At 43.1% G+C, this 23,115-nt stretch overlaps 1 protein-coding gene and 1 long non-coding RNA gene across 6 annotated transcripts in view; one reads left to right on the forward strand and one right to left on the reverse strand.

The window, feature by feature from the left end:
• GPR19 (G protein-coupled receptor 19) overlaps nucleotides 1-12,483 on the reverse strand; it is a 33,412-nt gene extending 20,929 nt beyond the window's left edge. The window contains exons 1-3 of one of the 5 annotated variants that reach the window (XM_024733313.1): nucleotides 11,394-12,483; nucleotides 10,673-10,892; nucleotides 2,696-2,932 (exon numbers count right to left, since the gene is read on the reverse strand). The gene's annotated coding sequence lies outside the window, so the exon portion shown is untranslated. Of the gene's footprint in view, nucleotides 1-2,695; nucleotides 2,933-10,672; nucleotides 10,893-11,048; nucleotides 11,114-11,257; nucleotides 11,359-11,393 lie in introns of those variants that run through there. The other 4 variants (XM_024733311.1, XM_024733314.1, XM_024733312.1 and 1 more) reach the window with 4 other exon arrangements.
• Nucleotides 5,917-9,924, forward strand: LOC112391827 (uncharacterized). Its single transcript, XR_003001572.1, has 2 exons — nucleotides 5,917-9,594; nucleotides 9,720-9,924. It is a non-coding gene; the product is annotated as an uncharacterized LOC112391827 (long non-coding RNA).
• Nucleotides 12,484-23,115: the final 10,632 nt, after the last annotated feature.

Genomic DNA, 23,115 nt, shown 5'->3' on the forward strand with positions numbered 1-23,115 from the left:
GATAAGAATCAAGCTAATTCTAGTTTTTCTATGTAAGACTCACAGAGAAATTCAACTCTGTTAATTCTAATATTTGCCACTTTCAGAAAATTCATTTATCAGGAAAGCTGGATATGTGTTTGAAGAAAGTTTTAGAGAGCCAGCCAGACAGTTACTTAAGATATCACCTCTCTTCTTTTAGTGAATGATAACAGCAACAACAAAACCAGCTAATATTTATCATGCACCAGGTGTTCAGTACATGATGTCATTTAATCCTATCAAACCATGAAACAGGTACTATTATTAACATTCCTGTTTTACAGACGAGGAAACTTACAGAAGATAAGTAACGTGCCCAAAACCACACCACCAGTTAGTGTGGGAGCTAGGATTGAGGAGTATTTAGTATGACTCCAGAGCAGGCATATTATATGATACGAATCTGTATCATGGATAATGGACTCAATCAAAATAACTTGTCAGTTTAATGTGACTGATGTGATTCATTACTACGGGCCTCTGACAGAAGAAATCAAAAAGATTTCTTTGGGCTTCCCTGGTGGCGCAGTGGTTGAGAGTCTGCCTGCCGATGCAGGGGACACGGGTTCATGCCCTGGTCCGGGAAGATCCCACATGCCGCGGAGCGGCTGGGCCCGTGAGCCATGGCTGCTGATGGCTGCTGAGCCTGCGCGTCTGGAGCCTGTGCTCCGCAACGGGAGAGGCCACAACAGTGAGAGGCCCGCGTACTGCAAAAAAAACAAAAACACAAAAGATTTCTTTAAATCATTTGAGATGCAAAAAAAAAAAAAGACGAAATTATTCATTCTTTTTAGGATGATTGCATGTGTACATCACAGCTTAGTGATAAAATAATAAAAACGATTTTATAAGGAATCATAATCTGAAATATTATTAAGGATGGCTATAAAACATGTTATGTAATATACTAATTCTGTTAAAAATATTAAATTTATAATCACCAAACTTATTCCCAGCCATTGGGAAGAAAATAGACAGCTGTCTTCTATTCAAACCCATAAAAATCCCATAATACTGTGTAGCTACGGTAATATTTTGAAAATAATTTATGTGATTCTTTTCCCCTCTGCCTGCCTGGGGAATCGATTTGCCTTGGGGATAGGGAATGTGGCACTGTTCAGAAATTATAAAAGTAATGGAAAGAAAGAAGGAAATAATATTCAGCTTCTGAAATTCAAAATAGGAGTGTACAGCAAGACAATAGGCTTGAAATCCAAGCTACCGTTTTGAAAGCCATTCTCAAAATTCCTTTATTTGTCATCAACCAAATATAGAAGACTTTGCTCAGACTGTTTGGTACCATAGAGCAGGCCTTCACACTGGGGCAGGCAAAAACTTTCCAAGGGGTTCCAGAGCCTGCAGGCAGTTCTATCGGAATTTCTAGATTCTCAACTTCCACAAGCTGACTTTCCTGAGAACTGGTGCAGTCAAGATGCCATGCTCGTTCTTGGTTCCCATCTAGTAGTTTTTCTTCCCTTTTACCATAGATTGGTGAACCTCTCACCCACCTCTACCTCAAATCCTACAATGGTGAACTGCCTGGATTTTAAGAAGCCCTGGGAAACAAGCAAAGAAACAACTGGAAATATTGAGGATGCTATTGAGATATTAGTGAACTCAATAATTGAGTTAACGCATCCTTTTAAGAAACAAGAGCTTTCCAATTGCTTTAAACAAAACTGAAAGCAAACCACTATCCAGTTGTCCACTGAGAGAGTCATTACAACAGTTCTCTTAAAAGAAAGCTCTTTTTACAAAAGAATGACAGCTAATAAAGGCAGAATATAATAGTTAGAACACCATTTCTACAGGCCGCAGTGAAATAACTGATTCAGGCAAGGACCACAGCAGGTATTCAAACTATGAGAGGAAAAGTTGTTGGGAACAGGTTGTTTGTACGTTACTTACAAACTGCAAAGGGAAATGTGTACTTTTTCAAGGGTGAGACTGGCAGGGGCTCACCATCTTAACCAAGTGACCAAACTTAGCATCACCAACCTAACAGTGGGACAACCTGAAATTAGTGCCTAACATAAAGCAAGGTGACCTACCCAACATTACTAATGAAATATTCTTTCTAAAAGCATTTAACCTGAATCTAATCAAACCTCTAGACAGAGTGCCCAGTTTGGGGGGAGAAAAAAAAAAAGGCAGGGGTTGGAGAAACAGATTAAAGACATCATGAGAAAATAATTGACCAAAATGAGAAAACAAAATATTCTACAAGAGAACTAGTCTGGACTTATCAGAAAGTCAATGTTGTGAAATAATAAGGGTGAGCTATTATTAAAGAGACTAAAGAAAACCAATTGCAAAGCATGTAATTTGATGAGATGCTGACTGGGGAGGGAGGGAGAGTTGGTATAAAAAAGCTCTAAAATATTTTGTGGAAATTAGGGAAATTTGTCTTGTGAACTGGATATTAGATGGTGTCATGGAATTATTATTTCTATTAGGTGTGAGAAACGAATTGTGGTTAATAAGTGGATTTCCTTATTCTTAGGAGATGCTGAAGTATTAAGGATAAAGGGTCGAGACGAATGCAAGTTACCCACAAATGGTTCAACAACAACAAAAAATATGTACGCACATAATCAGAAAGGGAAAGTAAATATGGCAAAACGTTAACTGGCGAAATCTGGGTGAAGAGTGTATGGGTGTTTACTGTACTTACTTTCAATTTGTTGTCTGAATGAAAATAAAAAAGTAATAAATTCTGCTCTGTGGTGAACAAGGACATGCCACATGGAAAGTAAGAGTCTCTCCCTCGGGCTTCCCTGGTGGCGCAGTGGTTGAGAGTCCGCCTGCCAACGCAGGGGACACGGGTTCGTGCCCCGGTCCAGGAAGATCCCACATACCGCGGAGAGGCTGGGTCTGTGAGCCATGGCCGCTGAGCCTGCGCGTCCGGAGCCTGTGTTCCGCAACGGGAGAGGCCACAACAGTGAGAGGCTGGCGTACCGCAAAAACAAAACAAAACAAAAAGTCTCTCCCTCTAGGTCTCAGGTTCAGAGAGAAATAGAAGAGAATAAAGCAGCCAGTCACTGGGCCTGACCTCTTTCTAGACCAAAGGCGGATATGAGTGCATTCATTTTCTCTTGTAGTTGTTTCAAATTACCACAAACAGTAGCTTAAAACAACACAAATCTATTATCTTACAGTACTATAGGTCAGAAATCTAACATGGGTCTTACTGGGCTAAGATTATGGTGACAGCAGGGCTGTGTTCTTTTCTGAAGGCTACACAGGGAGAATCTGTTTCCTTGCCACCCACATTCCTTGGCTCGTAGCCCCCTAACTCCTAACTTCAAAACCAACAACCTTGTATCTCTCTAACCATTATTCCACAGTCACATCTCCCTTTGTCTGACCTCAGACTGGGAAGTCACTTGATTGGGCCCACCCAGATAATCCAGGATAATCTCCCCTCTCAAGGCCCTTAACTTAGTCACATCTACAAAGTCCCATTTGCCCTGTAAGGTAACACAGTCACAGGTTCCGGGTGTTAGGGTGAATATCTTCAGGGGTCCTTACTCTGCGTACCACAGTAAGTTACCTCCAGGCTGAGAGGGGCGCCCAGGGCAAGAGCTCTCTGCCTTTGCTCCCCTCTGGGGACCACTGCCTAGGCCCCTCATACCTCATCCTCTGCACTCTGCCTGGCCGTTCGGGCCAATGGCAAGTTTCTCACAGTGTACGTAGGCATACAGAACAGTCAACTGTCCCAAGTGTTTCCGGTTCCCTTGAAGCATGGATGTTCAACTAACAGCCAGGGGGCCTGCCGTGGTCAGGTGAGGTGACTCCACAGCCGGGGCCAAGGGGAAAAGAGTCCCCAAGGGGAGGAGGCCGATTCTCCCTGTGGAGATTTGCCTGAAGCCAAAAATGGGCCATGAATTTCACCAGCTGCAGGCTTCAGCATCGCAGGCCAGCAGGTTCCCCAGCGCTCAGGCCAGCGAGGGGCATCATGCCGGAGCCCTGCCAGTGCACACTCTAGGTCCAGAATGAAGTCGGGGATACCCCCCTTCAGCAATTCCACAAGGATGTGTATGTTACCCCTCCCCACCCTCCATTCAAATGGATGTTATCTTCAGAGAGGATGACAGGACCTCCTTGGGAGGCATTATGAAAAAGAAAACATTTTTACCCAAAGGAGACTTATACTATTTAAAGAAACCACTTAAGAAATGAAATTGAACTATACCTGAGACTGAATTGGACACTTTGCCTGGTTTTTTTTCTCTCTAACCTAACAGTTGTGATGGTTTTAAAATATGTCCACAAATTTTTGATATGCCTCCCTTCAAATGGTGACATCTAATACTACTTCCCTTGAACATGGGCCAGACTCATAACCTGCTTCCAGTGAAGACAATGTGGCAGGAGTGATTCTCTGTAATGTCCGAGGCGAGATTATCACAAGGACAGTTTCTGCCTGGCTCTCTGCCTCTTGGATTGCTCAGCCCCCGTGTCGTAGGGACACTAAAGCTGTCTTGTGAAGAGGCCCACGCAGGGAAAACTGAGGCCTCTCACCAACCAGCACCAACTAGCAACAGGGCAGTGAGCCACCTGGCAACAGATCCTCCGGCCCTATCAAGCGTCTGCAGTCCAGACATCTTGACCTCTACTTTGTGAGGCCCCAGGCCAGAACTGCCCAGCTAAGCTGCTCCCAAATTCCTGACCCACAGAAATTAGGAGATAATGTTTATTATTAAGTTCCTAAGTTTGGGGGGATTTTGTTATGCAGGTAACTTATAGATAACTTATACACAGGTGAAAACTACAGAAAACAATGATGAGAACTACCTTTTCTTGGCACATTCGAGCTGCAGTGAGTTACATGTGTCCATGCCGCGTATGTGTGTTCCTCTTGTGGAAAGCATGTGGTTTTATTAGGCCAAGAACAGGAGGAGGGGGAGAGCGCAACTAGCCACATTAGAGTGCTGTCTAAGGGGAAAAAAGAAAGCCACTGAGGTGGAGGTGGATTTATTATAAAGACTCAGAAGAAGTGCAGGGAACTCAAGAACAGGAAGTGGCAGTTAGACCACAGATGGGACTGAAGGAAGGGACAGAAAGCTGTCAGAGCCAAGAGACACTGACTCCATCTCTTTCTCTCAGGCTACGGGACCGATTGTCCCCTATTTTCTCTCTCTTAATTAGCTGCATTCACCTGCTTCTCTTTTGCAATCAGCTGGTTCTGATTACTGGCCCCCAAATGGTGACCTCGGCTCTGAAAGTTACATGACCTTACAAGTTCAATGCTCCAATTTAAATGGCCCAGTCTCAATTAAAAATAGAACCACCGTATGATCTAGCAATCTAACCTCTGGGTATATACCTAAAGGAAATAAAATCACTGTCTTGAAGAGATATCTGCATTCCCATGTTCATCGAAGCATCATTCACAATAGCCAAGATACGGAAACAATCTAAGTGTCTGTCGACAGATGAACGAATAAAGACAATGTGATATACAAATACACTTCACACGCACACACACACATAATGGAGTATTATTCAGCCTTAAAAAAGAAGGAAATCCTGCCATTTGTGACAGGGTGGATGAACCTGGAGGACATTATATTAAGTGAAATAAGCCAGACACAGAGAGACAGATACTGCATGGTCTCACTTATATGTGGAATCTAAAAAAGTTGAATTCACAGTAACAGTGAGTAGAATGGTGGTTACCAGGGCTGGGGGATTGCGGGAAATGGGGAGATACTGGTGAAAGGGTACAAACTTTCAATGATAAGGTAAATACGTTTTGGAGACCTAATATACATACAGCATGGTGACTATAGTTAATAATAGTTGTATACTCAATATTTACTGAGAGATTTCAAGTGTTCTCACCACACATACAAAAATGTTAACTATGTGAGATGGGGTGTTAGCTTGATTGTGGTCATTTCACAATGTGTATGTATATCAAAACATCATATACTTTAAATATACACAATTTTTATTTGTCAATCATATTTCAGTAAAGCTGGGGAGAAAACATATGACCCAGGCTCTCAATGTTCTGATCTAAATTCTTAGGAGGCAGAGTCTGTTTGACTCAGCTTAAGTCGGATACAGAGCGGATCCAACCAGCTGCAGGCACTGGGATGGAGCGGAGTTCCTGGGCTACCCCTCAACACTCTCTAACAAATTTGGCAAGTTTTATAAAGGGGAAGGACAAGGAGAGGGAGGAAGGGAGGGACCGATGGAGGAAATGACTGGCATCTTAGTATGTGTGTGTGTGTTTTTAAAATTCCGTGACCTCTCCACTGGTGAGCCTGCCAAGGCACAACACCTCTGGTCTCCATGTCACCTCCGTTTGAATCACCCACCTGAATACGCATACCCTTCACACCGCCTGGGTTTTCCCACATGGACACCATGCTGTGTCACGCATGGTTAGACCTGAGGCAGTTTCCTCTGCTGTGTCCACCTGCAGAACACCTATTCCCATCTCAAACCCTGCTGCCTTTCATCTTCTCTGAGGTTCTAGGTCCCTCTTAGCCCCACCCCCTACAAAATAAGTTACTCACACCTTCTTTCTTACTATAGTACTTCTTTAATTTTCACATATATTACTTCTTTTATTGTATACATTATACTGCATTGTGTTCGTAGATTCCTATAGGGAGCAATGTCATTTAATTCATCTTTAGACCTCTAGGATCTCAAGAACAAAGTAGGTTCTCAACAACAGTGTTCCAGCACACTCAACAAGCATGATTTCAGGGACTAACTTAAAGCAACTTTATTTTTATTTCCCACTGTCCCAGTGAAAACACTCTGTAGTGCCTGGTACTCCCATCCCTGAATGAAAACCTGAGCTGCCCCATTCCTTTTTATGGTCACTTTTAGGTAAGAAAAGTTAGTAATTAAAATTTCCAGTCCAGTATCATCGTCGAAATTTGCCCCCTGACTTACAGGAAAGGCTTTCCCCTTCCCACCAGTTTGCAGCCGCTGTACCCGGGAAAGCTGACGTTCAGGCAAAGAGTGGAGCCATGTCCCTCTCTCCCTGCTTTGCCTGTCTACCGGCACTCCAACAACTCCACTCAAGTATCCTCTGCAGAAGCCTTTCCCAGTCTTCCTCGTGACTCCTTTATGCCCCTGACATGGGTGAGAGTTTAAGAGCAGTTGAATCAGTTCTCAGCCTCCTACATCTTGCAGAGTCCTACAGAGCAGTCTGTCTCTGGTATTTGTCACAGGGTCTCGGGAAGCACTCCTGTTCTGACATACTTTTATAACCGTTTAACTAAACCGTCAGCACTTGGGATTTTTCTACTTCGAACTTTCAATAGGTCTCCCTCCTCACCCGAAGTCTCCTATCCTTCTACCCCATTCCACTCCTCACTTCTGCATCCACCCACTTCCATAACCTCTAGTTATTGACCCCTGCAGAGTCTCTGAATCCTGTCTTCTTACCTAGGCAACAATGCCTGGCCATTTCACCAACGCTCTTGCTAGGGATTAAACTCATGTGCTTCTCAAGAAAAGGGACCGAGTGAAAGACAGATTACCCCCTCCCCTTTTGGCAGAAGATACTCCTGGCCATTACTGCTACGTTTGGGTCTTGGCATCAGTGACTGAAGTAGTATGGTGGTTTGAACTTCTAAATTACTTGTATCTCTAGAAACCAGAGTCGTCCTAAAGGAAAGTACCTTGTCTCTTAGAACCTCACATTCTTGACCCAGACACGCCGTCCCTCCTATTCTAACTGATTCTCTACTCACTGAAAGTTCACCTGTTAGTACTGACAGGACCACTTCTGTAGTCAGAGCAGCCACATCAACCCTATGAGGCTCCGGGAAGAGGCTTCCTCATCAATGGCCTCTCCGCTGGAGAACACCCCCGTACATACATGTCAACGATGACTCGATGTCCCTCCCCAACCAGTGGAGCAACTGTAAAAGGTCCCCGCACCCCACTACTGCAGTCCGCCATGCTCATGGCCCAAGATCCACAACGCGGTAAAGCAATAAAGACATCCCCGTCTGTCACCGCTGTTAAATCAGCACCACGCTCTAACCAACTGAGCTAACCAGCCAGAATTGTGTCACCTGTGCTAATCAAAGGCCCAACTTAGGAGGCCAAAGTCCTCCATCTCTGCAGTAAATCCTGTGTATTCCTGGGGCCTGTATTAACGACCTCATCACTGACCTTTCCCAAATCACGATGCTTACCACCTTCTTATCATAGTGCCCTCTCTCCTGAATAGAGCTCACTATGCCCTACTCATCGGCCCATCTCAAGCTCTAGCCCTTATACCTCTAGAAAATTTTCAAATATATAGCTATCCAGACAAGTGGTCTTAAACCACAGGCCTAACTTCTTTTCTCCTCCTGCTTAAAGCAGTGGTTCTCAACTTTAGCAGCAAAATGAAGAGCTTTAAAAAATACTGATGCCCAGTTTCCACTCCCAGAGATTCTGATTGAATTGGTCTAGGGTGAAGCCTGGGCATTAGGACTTTCTAAAGCTCCCCAGCTGAGTCTACTGTGGCGGCAAGGTGAAGAATCTGTCTTAAGGCTCTCTGAATACGGATGCATCCATGCTACACAGAACATCCACATTTTGGTGAGGAGATGGCACGCGTAAACGTGGTGAGAGGCTCAAGGCAGAAACTATTTGTTGATCATACACTACATATCAAGTTCTACGCTAGTAACTCATGCAGTCTTTTCAACTGTACCTCATTTCCTCTTTACAGTCATCCTATGAGGTAGGCACTATTGTCCTTATTTGACATACAGGGAAACCGAGGCCCAGAGAGGGCACACAGATTGACTGGTATGCTCAAGGGTCAAACCCTTTCTGTGACACCATCCTGAAGAGGTCACGCCTCTTACAGCTGGATGACCCTGTAACGGAGCGCCGCAGGGCGCAGCCCTTAGCCCTCCGCCGTTGCTGCCCACCCTCACCCTGCACCCCGTTACCAGGCAACGGTTACCGGGAGATCATTAACGCCGGGGGATGGAGCCTCAGCGAGAGGTCTTGCTCAGCCATTGGTCGGCACCACAGACGGCCCCATTCAGCCATTGGTCGGCGCTGCCGTGGGCCCCGCCCCCAAGCGAGCAACTGTCAAGGAGCCACCGTTTGAGGGGCGTTTTGGAGCCCACGGTCGGCGGAGCGGTGGTCGTCCACTTGGAGAGTGAGGTAAGAGGCCGATCCCAGCCCTCTCCCCGGGGCCCTCCAGCTCACCCGGCCTCGGGCTGGCAGACGAGCTGGGGGGCCCAGGGAACAGGCTGGGGGTGTGCCCTGCAGGGCTCCAGAGCCTCGCCAGGACCGCGCACGGGCCGGGCCCAGGCCCTGAGGCTGCGGTGACCCTCTCCCCCATCCCCGCCTCTGCGACCGCATGGCAGCGGCAGTCTGCATGGGACACAGTCCAAGGAACCTGGCCCCCACTGTTTACGCGGCCTGAGGAGCCTGAGGGCCAGCTGGGCCCTGGGCGCCTGGCTGCCTCAGCCATGACAGCTGGGCAGGGTCTGGGGACCTGGCCCGGAGGGAGCCACCGTCTGAGATCTGCCTCTTCAGCCTGGGCACTGGTGGGAGGAGCCAGACTGGGTGCTGGACTGACGCTCCGAGGTTAGGGTGACTGCCCCCCTTCTCTCCACCAGGCCTGGACCTCGGAGGGCGAAAGTCGTGCCTTGGGACCTTCCCCTTTTCTTGTCAGAACAGAGAGTAACATTTGTTTTGGTGGAGATTTACAGGAACATCGTGAGCTGACCATGACCTGACCACAAGGACAAAGGCTCTGACACCAAGAAGTGTGCACCAACTAACCGCACCCCTCCCTCGCCTTTCCTATAAAAGGGCTTTGCTGATTGCTTTCAGGGAGTTTGGGGTTTTTTAAGGCGTAAGCCACCCATCTCCTTGCATGGCCCTGCAATAAACCTTTCAGTGTTCCAGACTCCAGCATTTTGGTATCGTGTGGCCTCACTGTGCGTCGGGCACACAGGATTTGCGTTTCGGTAACAATCCCACTACCCCCAAAAACAGGCGCCAGCGCAGAAACCCTAGTCTATTGCATCCATGGATCTTTTTTTTTTTTTCCTGGAACATTCTCCCATGAACTCCACACATACAGCCCAGTTACTAGGCTATACTTTAGGCTGCCAAAATGAGGCGAAGTGCTCCAGGCAGAACTTCTTGCTAGGGGACTACTAGGTCTGGGCCTTTATTAAAGTACTTCCACTCTATTGACCGATACCTGGATCCTTCTCCCTCACTGCTAACTTAAACCCTGCGGCTTTCTATACTGAGTTTTTCTTACAGATGAAGCTATATTGCTTACCTACAAGCCATTCCTTTGCTGGTCTACTAAAACCATGTATTCCACCGTTCCTCTGCCTTGTACTACAGACAGGACACAGAGCATCCAAATATACTGGCTAAGCTGCATACGACTGCTGCTAACATCAAGATGGGGCTCTCGGGGCTTCCCTGGTGGCGCAGTGGTTGAGAGTCCTCCTGCCGATGCAGGGGACACGGGTTCGTGCCCCGGTCCGGGAGGATCCCACATGCCGCGGAGCGGCTGGGCCCGTGAGCCGTGGCCGCTGAGCCTGCGCGTCCGGAGCCTGTGATCCGCAACGGGAGGGGCCGCAACAGTGAGAGGCCCGCGTACCGCCAAAACAAAAAACAAAAAAAGGTGGGGCTCTCTTACCTAGTGACCTGGGAGGCTAGCGGCGACAAGTCGGTACTTTTGTTGCGCGCCAGTGTCTTGGTAGCTCAATTCCACCACTTCACTCCATGCAATCCACATTGCATTCCGCCTGAGGTATGCTTCGAGGGGCCAGGGGACCCACTGGGAGAGGACACTGTGGGTGGTACCTTTCAGGCGCTGCAGGGCAAACTCCAGTGCTTGCGCAGGTGTCCCACATACCCTGAGAGAGAAAGAGGTCAGATGGGTCAGTTCTCTCAAAACACTTGCAGAATTCTTGACTCCCGTTACCTTAACTGTCCTTCCTCATCCCAACCTCAGCCCAACCTCAGCCCCCGCTCACGACTCTGGCTTTTAGAATCCTCCTTGTCCCACTCACTTAGGGACTCCCCTATTTCCACCTCACCCACGAGGAACTAGATGTGGAGCATTTCTGCCTTTCTGTTTACAAACACGCACTATTTGAAGGAAGACGTGCTCTACTGCCCAGAGTTCTGTTTTCCTAGTTTCCGCTCTCCACTGTGCTGCATGGCTACTGCCTTCATGCACCGCTTCAATTTTCCCACCTTCTCCCTCCCACTGCACTACCTTATTTACATTCACATCTTCTCTTGGTCTCCAGAAAAAAAAATACAAAGAAAACGTAAGGTTTTCTTTCTTGGCCCCTCAGATTTGTTCCTCTATGTCGCTCCCAGGGTTATCTTTCCAAACACAGAAAGCTCACCACTCTGGTTTAAAGCCTGGACGGCTCTCCCACGCCCACGCCTTTACTACTCGATTCGCTGAAACCTCCTCACAGAGTTCACGGCCGAAACAGAGCAACGGAAAGGAGTGACGACCGTATAAGCATGTGGAGTTGTGACTGCAAAATCTCGAAGAATGTAGTGTTGTGTGCTCGAATCCATCGCGTCCACGTGAATTAACCTCCGACCTTTCTCGAGGGTCAAATTTGGTTGACTATTACCAGCCAAAACGTTTCTAAATGTTTTCGCGCTAAAAATGATCAGTCAAGCGCATGAGCAAACGCCCGGAGGGTGAGGGGGCGTCCGCTGTTCGCGCAGGCAGATCTCGCGATGTTTGAGCCAGCCCGGGGAGTAGTAATGTTTTCGGGGTGCTTTGAGGCCTATTTACGACCCCCCCCTTCCAGTCCCGATGGATTAATGCTGTCGTCAAATAAAAAAAATCAAGACTCCGCGGCGAGAAGAAACGAGGCTAGAAGTAGGCGACACGCCAGCGGCAGGTCTCCGGGGCCGAGGAAGGGCTTTTCTCTACGAGGCCCCGAAGGCCGCACAAGTTCTTCAGAAACAAAAGCCAGAAGTCTGTAAAAAATGGAAAAAAGCCAACCAGTTTATCACCTTAGAATGCGGTGTGGGGATTTTTGTTGTTGTTTTTCCACTTTTCACTGTAGGAAAAATCCCATTGGCTGACAACACACCAAGTTTCCCCCTTCTGCTGCTACTGCGCCTGCGCGGGGCTTTGTTTACTACCTCGGGCGGCCGCTGAGTACCCACTTCAGAGTCCGGAATCTAAAGTCTTGGTGTGTAGTTCATGATGAAAGTCGCGTTTTCAGCCGGGAACACGGGTGGGAGGTTAATAACAGGACAGGTTAAGTGTAAACCTGAAACCAGTGAAAATACGAGCCGTAATGAAAACACGAGCCGTAATGAAAACCAATCTTGATCACTTAGAAATCGTTGCCTTTTCAGATCTGTCATGGAAGAGCTTCATTGTGAACGTAATGAAGGTGATAGCACAACTCTAACCATAACTAAGAAGTGGTAAGCAGCAACAGTACTAAACCCAAAAGCGAAGGTCGTATTCAGGTACCTGTTAAAAATATGGACTCCTGTAATGGAAAAATATGCAAATAACACTAACCCTAAGCCCATCTTGCTCAAATTTCGAGCAATACCTGCATCATTAAGAATGACTATTGAAAAAAAAAAAAAAGACTCGAAGCAGAGTCAAAAAGGGAGCCATGCAAATTTTGAAACTAAAAACAGAGATGATGACTCTAGAAGCAATAGCCAGAAAAAGCACAAACCAACAAGCAAATTTTCGAAAATGGTTTTAAGTTCCCTTCAGAATCAGTTTCAGGTGGCTTAGAAGACTATGATACTTACAAAATGAGAAGATCTGGTGAAACTTTGTGTTATAGATATGACTGGATCTGTTTGAAAACAAAGAAAACGCAGGCAAGCTGATTTTTTAAAACTATCCTTATGGAAGAATTTCCAGTGATGCGTTTTAATGTGCTCAAAACAGCCTTAAGTAACTGGTAGATTCAGCTAAACCTAGATGTTTATCTTAGAGTTGGATAATAGCATAGATGTTAACAATTGGGAAATTTTGTTGGACTCTGTTAGGTTTTAAATGATGGATTTGAAGACTTTAATTTGTAATAGAAGAAACTTTCTACAAAAGGAAGGTGAAATTTTTAGGTAGCATGAAATTAAGTAGAGGAAAAGTATGGACATGTGTGCAGATGGGGCCAGATTTTGAAGGCTCTGGACACCTCCAGCATGGTTCACAGAGCCTTCACCTTAAAAAATCAGCCTCTGGGTTTTTCTTATTACGTTCGATATGATAGTAAAATTTAGTAAATGTAGCAATTTGGATACTTACCCTTTAAGGCAACAATTTGTACCAAAGTCACAAGGAACTTTAAAATCCTGCTCCGTTATCTAGAGGTACACTCATTTGGTTGAAGTAAGGTGATAGCCAGTTTTCTAAGCCAGGACTGAATTGACATTTTCTTCCTGAAGGAAAAGAAACGTAGATAAGCTGAATTGATTCTTTGTTCGCCTATTAAGGTGATTAAGACTGACTCATAAACACTGCTTACTTTGTCAAGGCAATCAACAACTGTAAAAGAAACTGAATGCTTTTATTGCACATGATGAGATGGTTCTAATGGAAATAGAGAACGGGAACTGGATGAAGAGTTGATATGGAACTATGAATCCTTTGAGACTACTGGTTCATTTACATGTGATGAAAATGTTAGTGTAAGACTGGTAAGTGGTCAAATAAAACTTCGTCTTTGTTCACTGGAAAAAAAAATCCTTTGATGAGTAAAAGAAACTCACTACTGAATTGGTTATCCATTCAGTCTGTCATACGACTCAGGAAATAGACCTCCAGAATTTCCACAATCAGTAATTACCCTGACGTTGTAAAGCAGTGAAAAAAACTGCTACCATATGTGTCCACATATTTATGTAAACCTGGGTTCTTGAATTATTGTGACCCCAAGATAAGAAATTGCTGATCAGTGAATCTTGTATGCATTCCCAATTACCCAAAATTGGTTGAATCAACACAATATAATCTTACTTATTAACTGAGTGATAGGACTTTTTTCAAGATAGATAATTTTAAACATTTTTTGAAGTATTAAACATGTGATAGCCAAATTGCAGTGTTTGTGCATGAATCCTTAAAGATAAACAAGGGACTTCAAGAAACCTGTGCTCCTGCTTCTAGCTCTGCTCTCTTGCAAGTGTTGGGAGTAATTCCAGCACTCTTGTCACACCTGAAGAAAGAATGTTCCAGTCAGTTAGAAGGGAATCATTAGCAAGGGGGTGGGGGCATATGGGAGAAGAAAGGGTGACTTTGATTGTGAATATTAAGCAATGCCCATTAAGGCCATATCTGCTGAAGTACTCTTCCTACTGTTAGGGAACTCCTCTCCCGCCTCCCTCCTACCCCCATCTTTGCCTGGCTGGCTTCTTCATTGCATTTACATCTCTGTAAGGAAAGATGCCTTTCTGTTCTGCCATCTTCAACATACCAGAGTCTTCTGTCATAGTCACAGAATGGCTGCCACAGCACCAAAAATCATGTTCTCATGTGAAATGTTCAAACAGAAAGGCAGGGATAGAGGGAGAAGAAAAAGAAAAATGCTTTCTCTTTGTGGCCTCCCTTCTTATCAGGGTGAAAAATCTTTCCCATATGATTTAACAGACTTCCCTTCACATTTCATTGCTCAGAACCTTGTCACGTGACTACCTCTAGCTGGGAGGAAGGGTAGGAAAATACGTACAGAAGAAACAAGTAGTTTTTTAAAAGTGGTGCACTAAAAATAATAGGACTTATAGAAAATAGAAGCTCAGGAGCAGAACACTGAAAGCCTATGCAGTTTTGTTACCCTAGGACCATAAAAGTTACTAGGCTAATAAAAAAATACTAACACAATTAAACCTCCACTGGCATTTGTACTCAACATTACAGTCATCTTTTAGAGCTATGCTGTCCAATACGGTAGCCACTAGCCAAGTGTGGCTCTTGAGCATTTCAATGTACCAATCCAAATTGAGATGTGATGTAAATGTAAAATACACAGCAGATTTCAAAGACTTAGTATGAAAAAAAATGGAAATATCTCATTAATAGTTTTTATATTGAAATATTTCACCTGTTTCTTTTTACTTTTTAAAAATATAGCTATTAGAAAGCTTAAAATTGCATGTTTCTTGTATTTCTTTTCCCAGACCGGGGCACGAACCCGTGTCCCCTGCATCGGCAGGCGGACTCTCAACCACTGCGCCACCAGGGAAGCCCTGTTTCTCATATTTCTATCAGACAATGCTGCTTTAGAACCTTTAAACCTGGGACATGTGCTTTCTCCTTGGACATATAGGTCCTTGAGGGCATTTGATTCCAATTGAAAGCAGTTTTGTCAAAATTAAAAATCTGATCTAGTATCTCGTGCCCTTGGATTGAAAGAATTAATATTGTTAGAATGGCCATACTACCTAAAGCCATCTACAGATTTAATGTGATCCCTATCAAGTTACCCATGACATTGTTCACAGAACTAGAACAAATAATCCTAAAACTTACATGGAACCATAAAAGATGCAGAATTGCTAAAGCAATCCTGAGGAAAAAGAAAAAATCTTGAAGCATAACCCTCCCAGATTTCAGGCACTACTACAAAGCTACAGTAATCAAAAAGTATAGTATTGGCACAAAAACAGACATACAGATCAATGAAACAGAATACAGAGGCCAGAAATAAACCCACACACCTATGGTCAATTAATCTTTGCCAAGGAGGCAAGAATATACAAAGGAGAAAAGACAGTCTCTTCAGCAAGTGGTGCTGGGAAAGCTGGACAGCCACATGTAAATCAGTGAAGTTAGAACACACCCTCACACCATACACAAAAATAAACTCAAAATGACTTAAAGACTTAAATATAAGACATGATACCATAAAACTCCTAGAAGAGAACATAGGCAAAACATTCTCTGACATAAATTGTACTAATGTTTTCTTAGGTCAGTCTTCCAAGGCAATAGAAATAAAAGCAAAAATAAACAAATGGAACCTATTCAAACTTACAAGCTTTTGCACAGCAAAGGAAACCATAACAAAACGGAAAGACAACCTACGGACTGGGAGAAAATATTTGCAAATGATGCTACCGACGAGGGCTTAATTTCCAAAATATAGAAACAGTTCATACAACTCAATAACAAAAAACCAAACAGCCCAATCAAGAAATGGGCAGAAGACCTAAATAGACATTTCACCAAAGAAGACATAAAGATGGCCAATAGGCACATGAAAAGATGTTCAACATCGCTAAATATTAGAGAAATGCAAATCAAAACTACAATGAGGTACCACCTCACAGCAGTTCAGAATGGCCCTCATTAAAAAGTCTACAAATAACACATGTTGGAGAGGGTGTGGAGAAAAGGGAACTATCTTACACTGTTGCTGGAAATGTAAATGGGTGCAGCCACTGTGGAAAACAGTATGGAGGTTCCTTAAAAAACTAAAAATAGAGTTGCTATATGATTCAGCAATCCCACTCCTGGGCATATACCCAGACAAAGCTATAATTCAAAAAGATACATGCACCCAAATGTTCAGAGCAGCACTACTCACAATAACCAAGACATGGAAACAACCTAAATGTCCATCGACAGATGAATGGATAAAGAAGACGTGGTATGTTTATATATATATATATATATATAATGGAATATTACTCAGCCATAAAAAAGAATGAAATAATGACATTTTCAGCAACATGGATGGACCTAGAGATTATCACACTAAGTGAAGTAAATCAGAAAGAGAAAGACAAGTACCATATGATATCACTTATATGTGGAATCTAAAATATGACAAAAATTAACTTATTTGCAAAACAGAAACAGACAGACATAGAAAATAAACTTATGATTACCAAAGGGGAAAGGGGGTGGGGGAGGGATAAAGTAGGAGTTTGGGATTAGCAGATACAAGCTACTGTATATAAAATAGATAAACAAGGGCCTACTGTATGACACAGGGAACTATATTCAATATCCTGTAATAAACCATAATGGAAAAGAATATGTATATCTATCTACAACTGAATCACTTTGCTGTACACCAGAAACTAACACTTCGTTGTAAATCAACTATACTTCAATTTTTAAAAAATCCACTAGAATTACCATAATGACAGTCTCTCTTTAAAAACAAAAAACTAAGCTAATGAAAAAGAAGAGTCTGATCCAGTATTTAGCCTTATTGATCAATCAGTCCCCCAACCCCCAACCCCACACACAGGACAAAACAGTTTTGCACCTTCGTTTACACTGCGTAGCTTTACCACATAACAATGTAATAAAAATCTTAAAGGTTTTTTTTTTGCAGTACGCGGGCCTCTCACTGTCGCGGCCTCTCCCATTGCGGAGCACAGGCTCCGGACGCGCAGGCTCAGTGGCCATGGCTCACGGGCGCAGCCGCTCCGCGGCATGCGGGATCCTCTCGGACCGGGGCACGAACCCGTGTCCCCTGCATCGGCAGGCGGACCCTCAACCACTGCACCTCCAGGGAAGCCCTCTTAAAGGTTTTTGAAGCCACAAATAAGCCTCTATTTGTACTAAAGGAAGGCATTCCTGAAGAATTTCCTGCTTTTTTTCTTAAAGTGTTTATATTGCTAAGGTTTTATATTTAATTGTAAGAAGACCTGCCCCTGATCATTTCAAAATGTAAGTGTGCTGGGAAAAATAATGAAAGAACCAATGTGATTTCTGAATTATGTTGACATTATTTCCCCTTGTATCAATTGCATATGAGCTAAAAATGACTCTATCTGGCATACAGAGCTCGTATTGTGGGAGATAGGACTGCCAGTAGGCAAAAGGGAGAGAGAATTCCAATCCTATATTTTCAGAGGGATGGTATACATTTATGCGCTATCTCGGACAGTGTCAGTGAACAATAACAGGGAAATAAGATGATTCTTCTCATTACCAAGTTTACATTTAGTAAATTTTCCCATTTAATTAATGCAGTTCTCTGCCTCTCTCAACTTAACTCCACTGAATTCTCAAGACCCTTTCAAAAGCAACCTCTGAAGCCTTCCCTCTAGAAACTTCAGAGCACTTTGCTTGTACCGTCTTTTTAAAGCACATATATTTGGCCATACATTAATGTTATTGTCTCTTTGTTTAACTTTTATATCTAGAATAAAGCTCCTGCCATGGAAGAAGGTAATTGTATCTTACTTTTCAAATTTTCTCTAGTGATTGGTCTTATGGTTCATACAAATGAGACACACTTAAGTATTTGTCGAATTTAATTGTACTGTATCTATCCTAAAATGACTTATTTAATACATCTACTTTTTATTTAATAGAATATTTCTAAAATTTAAAGTATATGAGTTGGTATTTGACTTACATCTCTAGTGCTTAAAAAAACTACAAGAGAACCCTCTGCATATTAGAAAATCAAACCAAACATATTAGAGTATGTACTGGTGGATTTTTTTTTAATATTTTAAGTGATTAAGACTGAATCCACAGTTAACATAGACCTATGATAAATCTGGATCCACATATTGATGACATGTTTTAAAAGATTGGTATGTTAGAGCTTCCCGGGTGGCGCAGTGGTTGAGAGTCCGCCTGCCGATGCAGGCGGACGTGGGTTCGTGCCCAGGTCCAGGAGGATCCCACGTGCCGCGGAGCGGCTGCGCCCGTGGGCCATGGCCGCTGGGCCTGCGCGTCCGGAGCCTGTTGCTTCGCGGCGTGAGAGGCCCGCATGCTGCAAAAAAAAAAAAAAAAAAAGATTGGTATTTTAGATCTCCCTCCTTCTCCCTTTTCTCAGGGCCTTTCCCCTTTTCTCTTCTACTTTAAACTCCTTATGTTTTATTTAATTATTTGTCTTGATAATCGCTCAAATCAAGAAATCAGTAAGTAATGTCTGACTTTTAAGTCTAAAACATCATAACCACATTTAAAGTCCTGAGAAGCCAGCATGAAGCAATGGTCAAGATGAATGTGGTAATTATTAACCCTGTCCATCTATACACCATTGTACATCCCAGTCATCAGGGCACTCAAGAATGGTGATATGATTCTGTTCTCATCTTTTCACTTGGGTATACAGTATACTGACACAAATCTCATGTTGACTGATAAACTGGACTTGACTAGAAGGGCTCTTTTAGAATGAATTACCAGCAAAAAAGGATCTACCATTTACGCAATCAGTTTACAGTTTCCCTAAATTTTCTCACTTTGTTTCCATTCTTGTATGATGCCTTTCCCACTGAGGTGGGAACCCCTCAAATACAGAGACCTTGTCTTATTTGTCTCTTGCTTATTTGTATCTATAACTCCAGCTCTCACCTAATGCCTGACACATAGGTAATCAATAGATACATAATGAGTGAATGAAGTACAGCTTTGATCAAACAATCATATGTTCCATGTGAGCTTGGTTGTGATTAAATATTGCTTATTTTGGTTATGGAGCATTATCTATGGGTGGCGGTTGGCTAAGTTCTTTTGGTTGTAAGGAACAGTCTCATTTGTCCCCTTGAGTAGTGTGTGAATGTGTGTTCACATGTGTGACGGGAATCTTAGCCATACTGCCAAATCCTTAGAACATGGAAACCCAAACTACAGGGCCTTGAAAGAGTCACATGTAAACAGGAATTATAAGTTCATTTGGAATGTTGAGAGCTCTAGACATCTTTGCCATGGAAGTCCATGGCCTATGAGTCCAGCACATAGTGACTCTATGTCCCTACATGTCTTCTCTCTGCATCAGTCTATGCTCTTTTCACTGTGACCTTCTGGTTTTTACTATACTTCCCAGTTCTAATTCTTGAGTGAGAGTATAAGATTTGAGTAGCTAATAACCATCTTCCTTTTGGGCAGAGGTGTCTGTGCCAGGCCCCATCATAAAACACAGTTTTTGGTCAGGAGCCCATGCCGTGGCCCGTGCTAGGGGTGGGGCATTTGCTCTTGGAAGGAGCTGTAGATTTGATGGATTCCATGACTGCCATATCGAGGATCTAACAGAATTCACTAGGGGATATCTCTTTGAGCTTCACTGCAACTGTGTATATTTGCCAGTAATATCTATTAGGTGCTACCTACTCTGTATTTATGTTGTTTAGAGGATGGAAATTGGCCTCACTGGAGGATACAGAAAAGGTTAAAGACTGTAGATTTATGGTGACCATAGGCAAATCACCTTTTATCTTTATTTCTACTTCCTCACTTGTTAAGGGTTATAACAGCTACCTCGACTGCACAGACAATTATTAAAACACTCTGCTACAGTAAAATACATAAATGTTAAATTCAGATTATTATGTGAATAATGTACGAAAATGATCTGAAAATGTTTAATAGGTAGCGTCTATGCAGATTTAAAGTTCAGTGAAATTTGGTGGGGATTAAAACTCTTGTGTATGCATTCAGAAAAGTAGACCATAAGTATGGTTGTGGTTTGGAATATTTGCCGGATTGGGGCCAACAGTTCTGGCCTTGTGCTGCCCTCCTGTGCTGTTTAAACAGCTCAGCAGGTCGATTACATTCTTGCTTCATGAATGCTCTGCGGGGGAATTCTATCTTATTACTTACCCTCTTCTGTCCTCATGTGGCCACAGAGGGCCTAACTATTCTGGATGTTTCTGTTTCTTCAGTAAAGGAAGAGATGGAAAAACTACTCTGAAACATTCTAGGTCAGAAAATCAAATCCCAAGTTAAGGCAAAAGGCAACAAATTTCAAATTGCATTAGACACGTTGTATAATTGGTCCGCTGATACAGGAAGATCTTAAGCAGATTATTGAGGTTCGGAGAAGAATACCATTATGACAACGTCAGGAAAGGCTTTTTGTCAAGAATAAATAGAAATGCTACTCAATGTCCTTTTATTATGCTAAGAATTTACGATAAAGCCTTACACTCTTGATTTTCTGTTTCTTAGCTGGGTGAAGTATGAGAATCACAAGCAAAGCTCATTCTGTGCTAATTCTCTTAGCATCGTCTCCAAAAGGGATTCCTTTCAAAGAGCTTTAAGGTAATTTGTCAACATGACAATTCTTAGGAAAGTTAAGGAAAGATATTGAAGGAACCATAGAATGTGACAGCATACAATGAAACAAGTCAAGGTAGTGAATGGGTGGCACCTTCTTCCCGTGCTTACTTCCTCATCTGCCAGTACACAGACCCCACCCCAGGCCTGCTTCCAGACTGGCTCCCTGATATTAGAACCTAGCCACCCTCCGCGTAGACAAGGTTTATGTGTGCATATTTTGTTCATGTGGGTTTACAGCATGTATGTACATGACTTTCCTTTTAGTCCACTCCAGTCAGGCTTTCATATCCTCTACTTGGCCAATACTACTCTTATCAAGATCACCCATGACCTTCATGGCCAAATCCAATGGTCAGTTTTCAGTCCTCATCTTACTTGACTTAGCAGCAGCATTTGAACCATCTGATCTCTTCTTGTCCTTGAAATATTTTCTCTTACTTGGCCTCTGAGTCACCTCTCCTTGGCTCTCCTCTACTCCATCAGCGGCGCCTTTGTCTAGAGACTTTCCATCTTTTTGATTTCTGAAAGTTGTAATACTCATGCCTCTTCCCTGTCTAAACTCATTCCCTTTGTGATCTTATCTAGTCCCATGGCTTTAATATCATCTAAATGCTGAAAATTTACAAATTTGTATCTCCAGCACAAGCCTCTCTCCCCTAAGAGAGACTCATGTATACAACTGCTCACTCAGCAACTCCACTTGGATATCCATGGATGTCTCAAACTTAACACATTCAAAGCAAAATTTGTTCCTCCCTCAGTCAGCCCCATTTCAGTAAATGTAAACCTTCTTCAGTCGCTTAGGTGAAAAAGCCTTGGAATCACTACGGACTCCTCTCTCCCATACACACATTCCATTTCCAATCCTTCAGCAAATCTATGAATAACTCTACTCCTTTTTCTACGTACATTGCTACCACCCTGGTCTGAACCAGTATGACCTCTTTCTGGATTACTGCAATGGTCTGCTAACTGGTCTCCCTACTTCTCTCTTGCTTTTCTGAAGTACTTCCCACTCTGGAAAGTGACCAAAGTTAGCTGATCAAAACTCTCTGCTCAAAGGCGGCTTACCTCATTTGGAATAAAATCAAACGTCTTTATCATGTCTTATATAGTATACATGATCCGGGCCTCTACTTTCTCTCTGATCTCATCTCCTACTCCCAGTCCCTACACACTGTGTCTGGCTTACTAGTTCCCTTATTACTCTTTAGCCACCCTAGGCACATTCCTCAGGGCTCTTGGATTTGCTATTCCCTCTGCCTGGAACACAGAAAATGACATAGTCCAATGCCCTCATTTCATTCAGGTCTCTATTCAAATATCAGTTAATCAAAGAGTCCTTCCTTGTTAATACAGCATCTGCCTTCATTACTCTCATAAGCCTCAACTACACTAGTTTTTTTTCTTTTAGCACCAATAACAACATGACATACTATGCTTATTTATTTGTGTCTTGTCTGCCTTCCACACTTGAGTGTAAACCCCATTCCATAAAGCAGGACTTTGGCTATCTTTTTTTCCCGCTGTGTCCCCAGAGTGTCTGGCATCTGCTAAGAGCTCATTAAAAATTTAGTGAATGAAGGAATGAACAAATATTCATGTGAACAGTTATTCAGAGAGTGGTCAGCAGCAAAAAATGAGCACTTTCCAGTTATTTTTTTTTTTAGGTATAAGTTTGCATAAACTGAAGACTGAGATAATTGAGGGAGGTTTTCTCCTTTGTATCTTCTCAATGACTGTAGTTGAAAATGGTGAGTTGGTGGTGAATATGTTTTTTTGTTCCAAATTCCATATTCTACTCACAGAGGTGTCCACTTATGTTTCAGTCACGGAAATTAAAGTCATGGATCCAGGGTTTGCCATTTATTTCACATTCTTATGAAACCAGCAATACTGTATTTGCTTACTACATTTTACTTGAAAATGAAGATTTTTCTCTAATTAAAATTGCCTGATGCATTTTTTCTTTAAAGTCTGACCCCACTGGATCAGTTTCAAACCCTTTCTGAGTCCAGGTTCTTTCGAAGATGCTATTTTTCTTTTTAGGAACTTGAATCTCATTTTCCCCAGAACCTTCTTTTGATGAATAGTGC

The sequence above is a fragment of the Neophocaena asiaeorientalis genome, unplaced genomic scaffold (genome assembly GCF_003031525.2).
Source record: "Neophocaena asiaeorientalis asiaeorientalis breed wild unplaced genomic scaffold, Neophocaena_asiaeorientalis_V1.1 scaffold150, whole genome shotgun sequence".
NCBI classification, from domain to species: Eukaryota; Metazoa; Chordata; class Mammalia; order Artiodactyla; family Phocoenidae; genus Neophocaena; species Neophocaena asiaeorientalis.